Raw genomic sequence first — 9,075 nt, 5'->3', positions numbered from 1 at the left:
AGAAGAGCAAGGGCATCCACCTAGGGACACCTGCCATCCCCAAGGTGAGGCTACACCCACCCGCAGAGTTTTCTCTCTCCTCTTTTATCCATATAGGATTGCTCTTCACTCAGCCTGAACTGTCTGGGTGGAGGTGAGAGTGGAGTCACTGTTGTTTTATCCCTTTTGAAAGATTTTGGATGGAAGTTTGTAAAGGTCATTTGATGTTAAAAATCCACTTGGCCTTGTAACTCAGCTACAGTCTTGCTGCTGCTGGGAACAAAGTATCTGCCAAACACTGAAGCTGGCTTCTCCTCAGCCTGGCACAGTGGGCTCTGCTCCCTTACGTGTGTTGACAGCTGCTTCTCTGAATCACTACTCATGTGCTACCCTGGGAGTCCTGTACTCCAACTTGGTGTGACCAGGACAAGCGCTCTCCTACACAGAAGTCAGGAGATGGGCCCAGACACCTCCAGGTGCCTCCCTCCAGAGTGAGAGGCATAGTCTGGCAGAGGCGGCCCTGCAACCTGGCTTTGCACAGGTGTGGAAAAATAGGTGTTAATTCCGTGGAAGAAAGGGCAGGTGAAGGAGTGGAGAGCAGGCCCTACTTGATGTTATGAGTGAAAGCTGGAGGTGAAGAGTTAAGACTTTACAATTTGTGTAAGTGTGCAAGTGACCCTCTCCATCCCTGATCCATGATATACATGGATGTACAGGAAGAGGAAGGCCATACTGTCAGAACAAGAAGGTCATAGACTAGAGGAGTTGGAGACCAGTGGGATGGGCAGGAAAAACCATGGTCATTTCAGAATCTAAGGAGGAATGGGGCTCTAATGTTCCCATGCTCTTTTCCTCATGTGAGTGACTAGAGAGCATGTAGATCTGGGCTTAATCATTAGAAATGACAAATACCCACCATTTGCTTCGACGTGGATGGGACTGGAGGGGATTATGCTGAGTGAAATAAGTCAGTCGGAGAAGGACAAATATTATATGGTCTCATTCTTTTGGGGAATATAGAAAATAGTGAAAGGGAATAAAGGGGAAAGGAGAAAAAATGAGTGGGAAATATCAGAAAGGGAGACAAAACATGAGAGACCCCTAACTCTGGGAAACAAACAAAGAACAGTGGAAGGGGAGGTGGGCGGGGGTGGGGATGACTGGGTGACGGGCACTGAGGGGGGCACTTGATGGGATGAGCACTGGGTGTTATGCTATATGTTGGCAAATTGAACTCCAATTAAAAAAATTTAAAAATATTTTAAAAAATAAAATAAAATTTAAAAATGAAAAAAAAAAGAAGATCTGGACTAAATTTGACCTCCATCACTTACCAATATGGGAACCCTGGGGTTGAGACTCTAACTTTCTGGACTTTGGAGTTTTTATCTGTGAAGTGGGGATGATCATACCATCCTTTCAATATCATTGAGGTAAACAAGTGACATGTGTAAAGCTCAGTGCTTGACATGGTGTAGATATTCAATAAATGACAGTATTGTCCTCTGCACCTTATTTCTTCCTTCTCAAAGGGACCAAATGGAGACAGGGTTGGAAGCCAAGAGCTCACCCAATTTCAGTTCTGAGAGGAAATGGGAGAGATCTTATTGCAAGAAAAAGTACAAAGTACCAACGAGGCTTTGGCACACCCTCCAGGTGACTCAACTTCACCCACGCCAGGATTCCTGGAATTGCAAAAGAAAGGGATCAGTGTGAATGTAGTGTTTATGTCTCAGTGAAGCCAACTTCTCTATTTCCAAACCCAGCTTTTGATTTATCATCAAGGTCTTGTGGCCCGTGACCATTGTAGATTACTTTTTTTCCCCCCTTTCTTCAACTTCCTTTTGCTGTGTGGTTCAGTGAACTATAATGCTGTTCTATAGTTATTCATTTTTAAAATGAAGAAAAAATACACATAGCAGGAATGAATGATGGTTCAAATCAGGAAGAGATAGAAACTAGGAAAGGTTTCAAGCTTTCTGGGGCATTTTCTAAATAAGGTAGGCATCTTTCAGGAATGAATCAGGTATTAGTTGGCAGGAAGCAAGAAGGTGTATTGGGTGACTCCCCACATCCCTTCTGTCATGAGGGCCTGGTGAGTTGCAGGAGACCTTGCCATCATCACCATTGCCACCATCACCATCATCATTGTCATCAATGACCCTTGACATATAAGTGAGGTAAAAACACGTGACATTCTAATTCCAGGCTGCCATTCCCTCTTGCTCATTGCCTATATGGATCTTTGTCCTTATTCAGCACTTGCCATGTATCCAGGGTTCAAAATAATCTGAAGCAGAGTGGAACCCTGGCAAAGCTCTGGGCAAGATGGACTTTAGTGAGTCACTTAGTCTCACTCGTAAAATGGGGAGCTTGGACTGGACTATCTCCTAGATCCATGCCAGCTCTGAAACATATGTTAAAATGAATCCAAGCAACTTAATTAGGAAGGTAAACACTCTCCCAAACATCACAGTAGAGTCTAGGGTAAAATATACCTCATAGAACCTAAGACCTGGAAAAAAAGTTTTCAATTATCTAATCCAACTTCCCAATCAAAAAGGAATTACATCTATAAGTGGATATAGATATAGTCGGAAAGATGTATGTGTGGATGGATGAGTGGGTAGATGGGTGGGTGGGTGGATAGGTGAGTGGATGGGTGGATGAGTGATTGGATGGATGGGTGCGTAGGTGGATGGGAGGGTGGGTGGACAGCTGGGTGGATGGGTGGATAGTTGAGTGGGTGGATGGGTGGAAGGATGGATGAGTGGAAGGATGGGTGGATGGGTGATTGGGTGGATGGGTGGGTGGATAGATGTGAGAGAGGAGGAGAAAGGATTGAGAACATTTACTGACTAAGAGTGGAAGTTTAGGAGTCAGGCTGCCAGGCACTCTGCACCTTGATTTCCTCTTCAGTTTATTTTTGATTCCTTCAACTTCCTTGGGAAGTTTAGGAAACTATATGCTATCCTATAGTTACTCAGTTCGAATACGAAGTATTTAAAAAAACAAACTTTTAATAGGAATGAACCCTGTAGAAGCAGTAATAATACTTGTTGCAGTTGTTATGAAAACAGAATCCAAGGGAGATAATATATATGAAAAACATTTAGCACATTATTCAAAATATGGAATCTATTAATATTAGTGTCATATACATATGTAATTCAGACGCCAGTAGGTGCCCTTGAGGATGGGGTTAATATTAGCCTACACTTGAATTCTTCAGCCTGGAACAGTCAAAAGCCCTTCTCCAATTTCCAGAACCTACAACCAACCTCCCCATGGCCCTGTGTTCTCTCCATCTGGGGGTGCGGTATCAAGGCCTCCCCACACAGCCTGCCCTCCCACTCCATGTGCTGCTGCCCAATTTGACCCTCACAGTCCCCACTTCCAGCAAGTTAATCAGACCCATGCCAGGCCAGACTCAAAGCCCAAGCCTTTAATTGATTTGCATGGGAAATCAATGCAATGCTCTGACTTCAAGGGTTTTTGCTGTTTTCTGAGTTTTTAACCAAAGATTGAGGTAAGAGATGTTAAGGGAACTAACAGAAGGCACACACTTGCCTCCACCTCCCATACCACCCTTTCCGTCTTCTTGTTCCTTCCTGGTGTCCTGTAGGTCAACCAGGAAGTTCCCCCCACCACCAACCCTCACTCAAAGCCCCTCATGATCTGAGCATCTGCTCCAAGAGGCTTCTCAAAAAATTTCTTATCCACAGATAGGGCTATCTCCTCGAAATGAACTCTGGAATGTTCTCTACCTTCTTACCTTCAGGCCTGAAAACAGAGAGGAGGAAAAAACATAAGATGACTTACTTCATCCGACACCAATACTGACCCCCACTAAATACTTCCTAAGGAATTCAAAGGGCTTCCTTTCGATTGCTCCCTGCTGTGTCCATCTGCTTGGATATGAGGAGAGGTTTAGACTCCCCCAACCTCAATCCCTAGGGCAGGGGCCCTGCCCTGTAATAGCCAAGGCCCCTGGTAGGTCTTGAGCTGTGGGGATCTGATCTAGCTGAAGTAGGTTCAAATACATCATTCTCGTTTTAGGGTGACTTGAAATCAGGCACAAAGGCAGCCCCAACCTTCTGTCATTCCACGTCCACCTGGAGGATGAGGGGTTCCCCTGTGCCTCTCACCTCACCCACTGGGAAGGCACAGTCTTCTGGGAGGTGCGCTGACCTGAGCGGCCAGCCTCCTGCAAGGAGAGGTTGGGGTGACTACCAAGGCTTTGGTTTAGGTTTTCCTCTTCTGCATGGGACTGCAATATCTGCCTGCAATATTTTGATCTGTAGTAAGAAACACACATTGGTCTCCGTTTCTGTCCCTGTTTCTGGCACTGAGCTCTTAAAACCCTTGGGATTTCTCTGATGAGGGAGATAAAGGTATCTTTTGTTATATTAATGAGGTGACTTTTGGAAAGCCCCTAGATCACCTACCATGGGGGCTGGTTCCAGAAGAACCAACCCAGAGATGAGAGGTTGGAATTTCCAGTTCCACCCCCACCCTATCCCCACCTCTGGGGAGGGGAAGGGACTGAAGGAGAAGTTCAATTGCCATCGGTCAGTGATTTAATCAGCCGTGCCTTTGTAACGAAACCACCTTAAAACCCCAAAGGACAGGGTTTGGAAGGCGTCCAAGGCTGGTGAACCAACGCACATCCATCACAAGGGTAAAGCCTCTGTGTTTGGGACCTTGCCCTGTGTATCTCTTCACCTGGATGGTGCTTCCTACCCTTTAATATCTTTTGTAATAGACTGGTAATCTCGTGAGTAAAAGGGCTTCCTGAGTTCTGCAAGCCGTTCTAGCAAATTAATCAGACCCAGGACAGGGGCGTGGAAGCTTCTCCTGTATAGCCAGCTGGTCAGAGGCACAGATGCCCAGCTGGACTTGACACTGGCATCTGAAGTGGGGAGCAGTCTTAGGGGACTGCGCCCTCCGCCTGTGGAATCTGATGGTGTCTCCAGGTAGCAGTGTCGCTGGTGTCACACACTTGTTTGGCGGTGTAAGGACCGCCCCCCCCTTTACTGGAATTGGGTGCAGATCATACCCCCTAAGCGGCTGTGGTCTTATTTTCTGACTTAAGTATCCAGAAAACTAGGGCAGAATTTGTACAGCCTGAAGGCATTTCTCTTCAGACCCCATCTCTGGGCTTTATGCCTCAAGTGCCTACTGTTTCCACTTCAGATCCAACATGTCAGGGACGCCTGGGTGGCTTAGCGGTTGGACACCTGCCTTCAGCCCCCTGGGGTCCCAGAATCGAGTCCCACGTCGGGCTCCCTGCATGGAGCCTGCTTCTCTCTCTGCCTGTGTCTCTGCCTCTCTCTCTGTGTCTCTCGTGAATAAATAAATAAAATCTTTAAAAAAAAAAATTCAACATGTCCAAACAGACCCAAGTGGGGGACGCTTCCACCCAAATCTGATGCTTTTACAATGCTCTGAATCTTAGTGAGTGACACTAGCATCCATCCAATCAGTTAAGCCAGAAGCAGAAACCTCATCTGCCCTTTCCCTGGCCCTCAGTAATCCGTCACCGAATCAGGGCCGTGTCACCTCCAAACATTCAAACCTGTCCTCCTTTCTTTTCCGCTGCCACCACAGCTGCACCGGGCTCCCACCCTTACCCCCACCCCCACCCCCGCATCTCTCTCTTGGACTTGGGTGGCAACTTTCTAGCTGTTTCCTTTACTTCCTCTCAAGCCCGCCTCCAGGCCCCTCTCCACCCAGCAGCCAGAATTATCTTTGCATCTGTAGTCCACTACTTCTCATGGGAGGAGAAAAAGGTTCTAGGAAAATACACTTGTGTCCTCACATCTGTGCAAGAAGAGATAAGGCAATGATAAACCAAAAACTAATGGGACTGATTACATACAGAGGGTGGGTGGAAAAGTTGGGAAAAGAGGGAAGGGGAACGAGGTAGGAGGGAGGGCGAGGACGGTCCTTCTCGGAGGATACCTTTCCTATAGAGCTCAGATTTTAGAACTGTGGCAATGTTTCACATCTCCAGGAAATAAAAATATAAATGATAAGTAAGTAAGCAGGATGTGGGGGGGCGGGGGCTGGGAGGAAGGGGTGGAGGGATCCCAAATGACATGCAAACAATGGCAAAGAAATGTAGTTATATTAAAAATGCATGTCACACCACACTGAAGGGAGTGAGGAAGGAAAGAACTAGGCTAACTTTGAAAAAAATGTACTTTGACTATGGGATTGCTCCATAAAAGGGAGGTACATGCAAAACCACTTCCAAGGGCCCAAGGAGCTACAAGACCGGCTGACACATCCACCTTGATGAGAAATGATTTATTAAGGAGCCGTAGGGACAGAAGCATGTCTTGAGCGGCTGCAAGACCCAAGGCACGTAGGTCTCTGCAACCTCAGTTCTTTAAGACATGTTTTTATAGCTCTAGAGCCTGGGGAGTACATGCTGGTAGACCACCAGGTAGGAAATGTATCTTCGGGGTAGATAAAAGATATTATGCCCCAAAGATGTACTTAAGGGTGGGATTAGACAAAAAGGGAAGAATGTGGAAGCAGAGGCTGTAGTGGAGAAGGCTGCAGGTCACAAAGCAGTCATCATGGCACATGGGTCCAAGATGGTGTTAGTCCGGTTCACACAGTATTGTCAAAAGCTAAAGACAGATTCTAGTTGATGAAGGTGTGTTTCACATTTAAGGGTTAGCATTCTTTTTTTAAAGATTTTATTTATTTATTCATGAGAGACACAGAGAGAGAGGCAGAGACATAGGCAGAGGGAGAAGCAGGCTCCCTGCAGAGAGCCCCATGCAAGATCAATCCTAGGACCCCAGGATCACTCCCTGAGCCAAAGGCAGACGCCCTACCACTGAGCCACCCAGGTGCCCCTGCAGGTTAGCATTCTGAATTTACGTGAATTACAAAATTGGGCAAATAAGTAACTTTATCATGGATGAAAGCAGTAGATTTCTCACTGTTGGAGAAGAGACGATAAATAAGAAAACAAGAAAGACCTGTGATTTAGGATTAGAATTGGAGGTATCAGTATGAACTCATGATTTTTAATATGTATGTAGACAGGGACACTGGTTGGTACACTTGGTTGAGTGTCCAACTCTTGGTTTTGGCTCCAGTCGTGCTCTTGGGGTCATGGATAGATCTCCACAACAGGCTCCCCACTCCCTTCTCCCACTGCCCCCCCATCTCTCTCTCTGTCTCTCAAATAAATAAATAAATCTTTAAAATATATATAAATGTGTATATAGACAGGTAAGTATAGACAAAGCTATAGATGTGTGTGTATATTCCCACATATATTTCCTAGTTCTGTTCATTGAACGGGTCTAGAAGCAATGACACCCCAGGCACAATGAACATGTCTAGCACCCTGATCTTGGCTTCTTAATATAATTCCAAAAAAGGGTCCAGAGGTCCTTAAAAAACTCCAGGGTGAGAACAAAGAAAGGGCAAGAGGGGCCCCAACCATTTCATGATGCCAAGGGTAAGGTGGGAGCATGTCAGAAGGACAGAAGAGCCTAAATATATAAAGGGTCTCTCTGTAGCCAAATATGGAGTAAGTTAAGCAACAAAAGAAATGATAACTATAGGCTATTACTCACAGAATAAAGTAAATATACGTGATTCCATACTGACATAAATATAAATAAGTTATTGACTAAGTAATTAAATGGGAGTTAAGAAACAACTCTTTGTTACAGTAGATTTCCAATCAATAAATGTTGAAGAACGATGGAAATAGAAAAATTACAATTCGGCAGACACCATGGTCATAATTGTTGCAGGCAAAAACCATTACTATATGCTAAAATTAGTGGAAAAAACTATGATGGTTAATGGGATTTTTGCGTAGCCTGCAACCTACATGTGCATTGAAAAGGGAAAAACAGTAACTTTGCAATGAAAACACTTGGCAGACACAAGGTGAATCAGTGATCCAAGTGAACATCACCACCAATTGTGATGCGTATTGATATCAAGTGCCTCCCATTACACTGCACGGAGAAGGACACAATGTCACAAGGTTCTTGCCCCAGCAATGCACAGCCTGAACTTAAACATGAGAAAGCATCAAATACCTGAGAGACATTCTACAAAAACAGCCGGGATTCTTGAAAAGCACCATGATATTGAAAGACAGACCGAGGAACCATCACACATTGGAGAAGACAGAGAAGTGACAAATACATGCCATCTAAGATTCTGGGTTGGATCTTGCATTAGAAAAGGACACCCTGATTTGGTTTTAATAAGTGTACTTATATAAGATGCTAACATTTGGAGAAGCTGGGTGAAGAGTATGTGGGAACTCTTTGAACTATTTTTGGAACTTTTTTAAAGTTTGGAATTATTTAAAATTAAAAAGTTTTTAAGAAAAAAAGTCTTTAAAATAAAGACCTGAAGCAGTCATGACCTGGCTTCTCCACTGCTCTTAGGATACAGTCCAAAAAAAAAAAGGATACAGTCCAAAATTTTAAACATGGACTCCAGCCCCAGGCCGTCCCTTCAGCCTCCCCTACCTCTCTCTGAGCTTTAGTCACTCTTGTAGTTCATTGAAATAGTCATTCTCATCCCCAACAATCATTTTCTCATAACTGTTTCATTAATGTCTGCTCCTTCATTAAACTAAGTCCCATAGGACCAAAGACTACCTCTCTTTTTGGTCATGATTGTATACCCAGCACATAGTATGCACTCAATGAATATTTGTTGAATGAATAAAGGAATGCACGGTGGTATTGGGTGCAGGGTGCCACAAAGGCACATAATTCCTACAGGTTAAACCAAAGATGGGACAATTCTGATTTACCATGTCTCAGGTGCACCCTTTAAATTCTTTTAGATATGCCCCATTCATCCTTGCAAGGTGGTAGGTAACCAGGTGTTCTGGTGGTCCTCCTGGTTGCCAGGCTTTGAGAAGCAAATGTGTGGACACTGTCTCCACCCAGAGCCTGGGACTTTACTGAGAAACCCCTAACCAGAGATGAGGAACTTCACCTAACTTCGCAGGAACACACTCATGTTCCTGAAAGGTGGCAGAGAACAGGGTAAAAAGGGTAGACTCTGGAGTCAGATCCTAGAGGTCATCTTGAG

The sequence above is a fragment of the Canis lupus genome, chromosome 7, assembly GCF_011100685.1.
Source record: "Canis lupus familiaris isolate Mischka breed German Shepherd chromosome 7, alternate assembly UU_Cfam_GSD_1.0, whole genome shotgun sequence".
Classification (NCBI taxonomy): domain Eukaryota; kingdom Metazoa; phylum Chordata; class Mammalia; order Carnivora; family Canidae; genus Canis; species Canis lupus.
Note: the sequence above shows the minus strand (reverse complement) of the source record.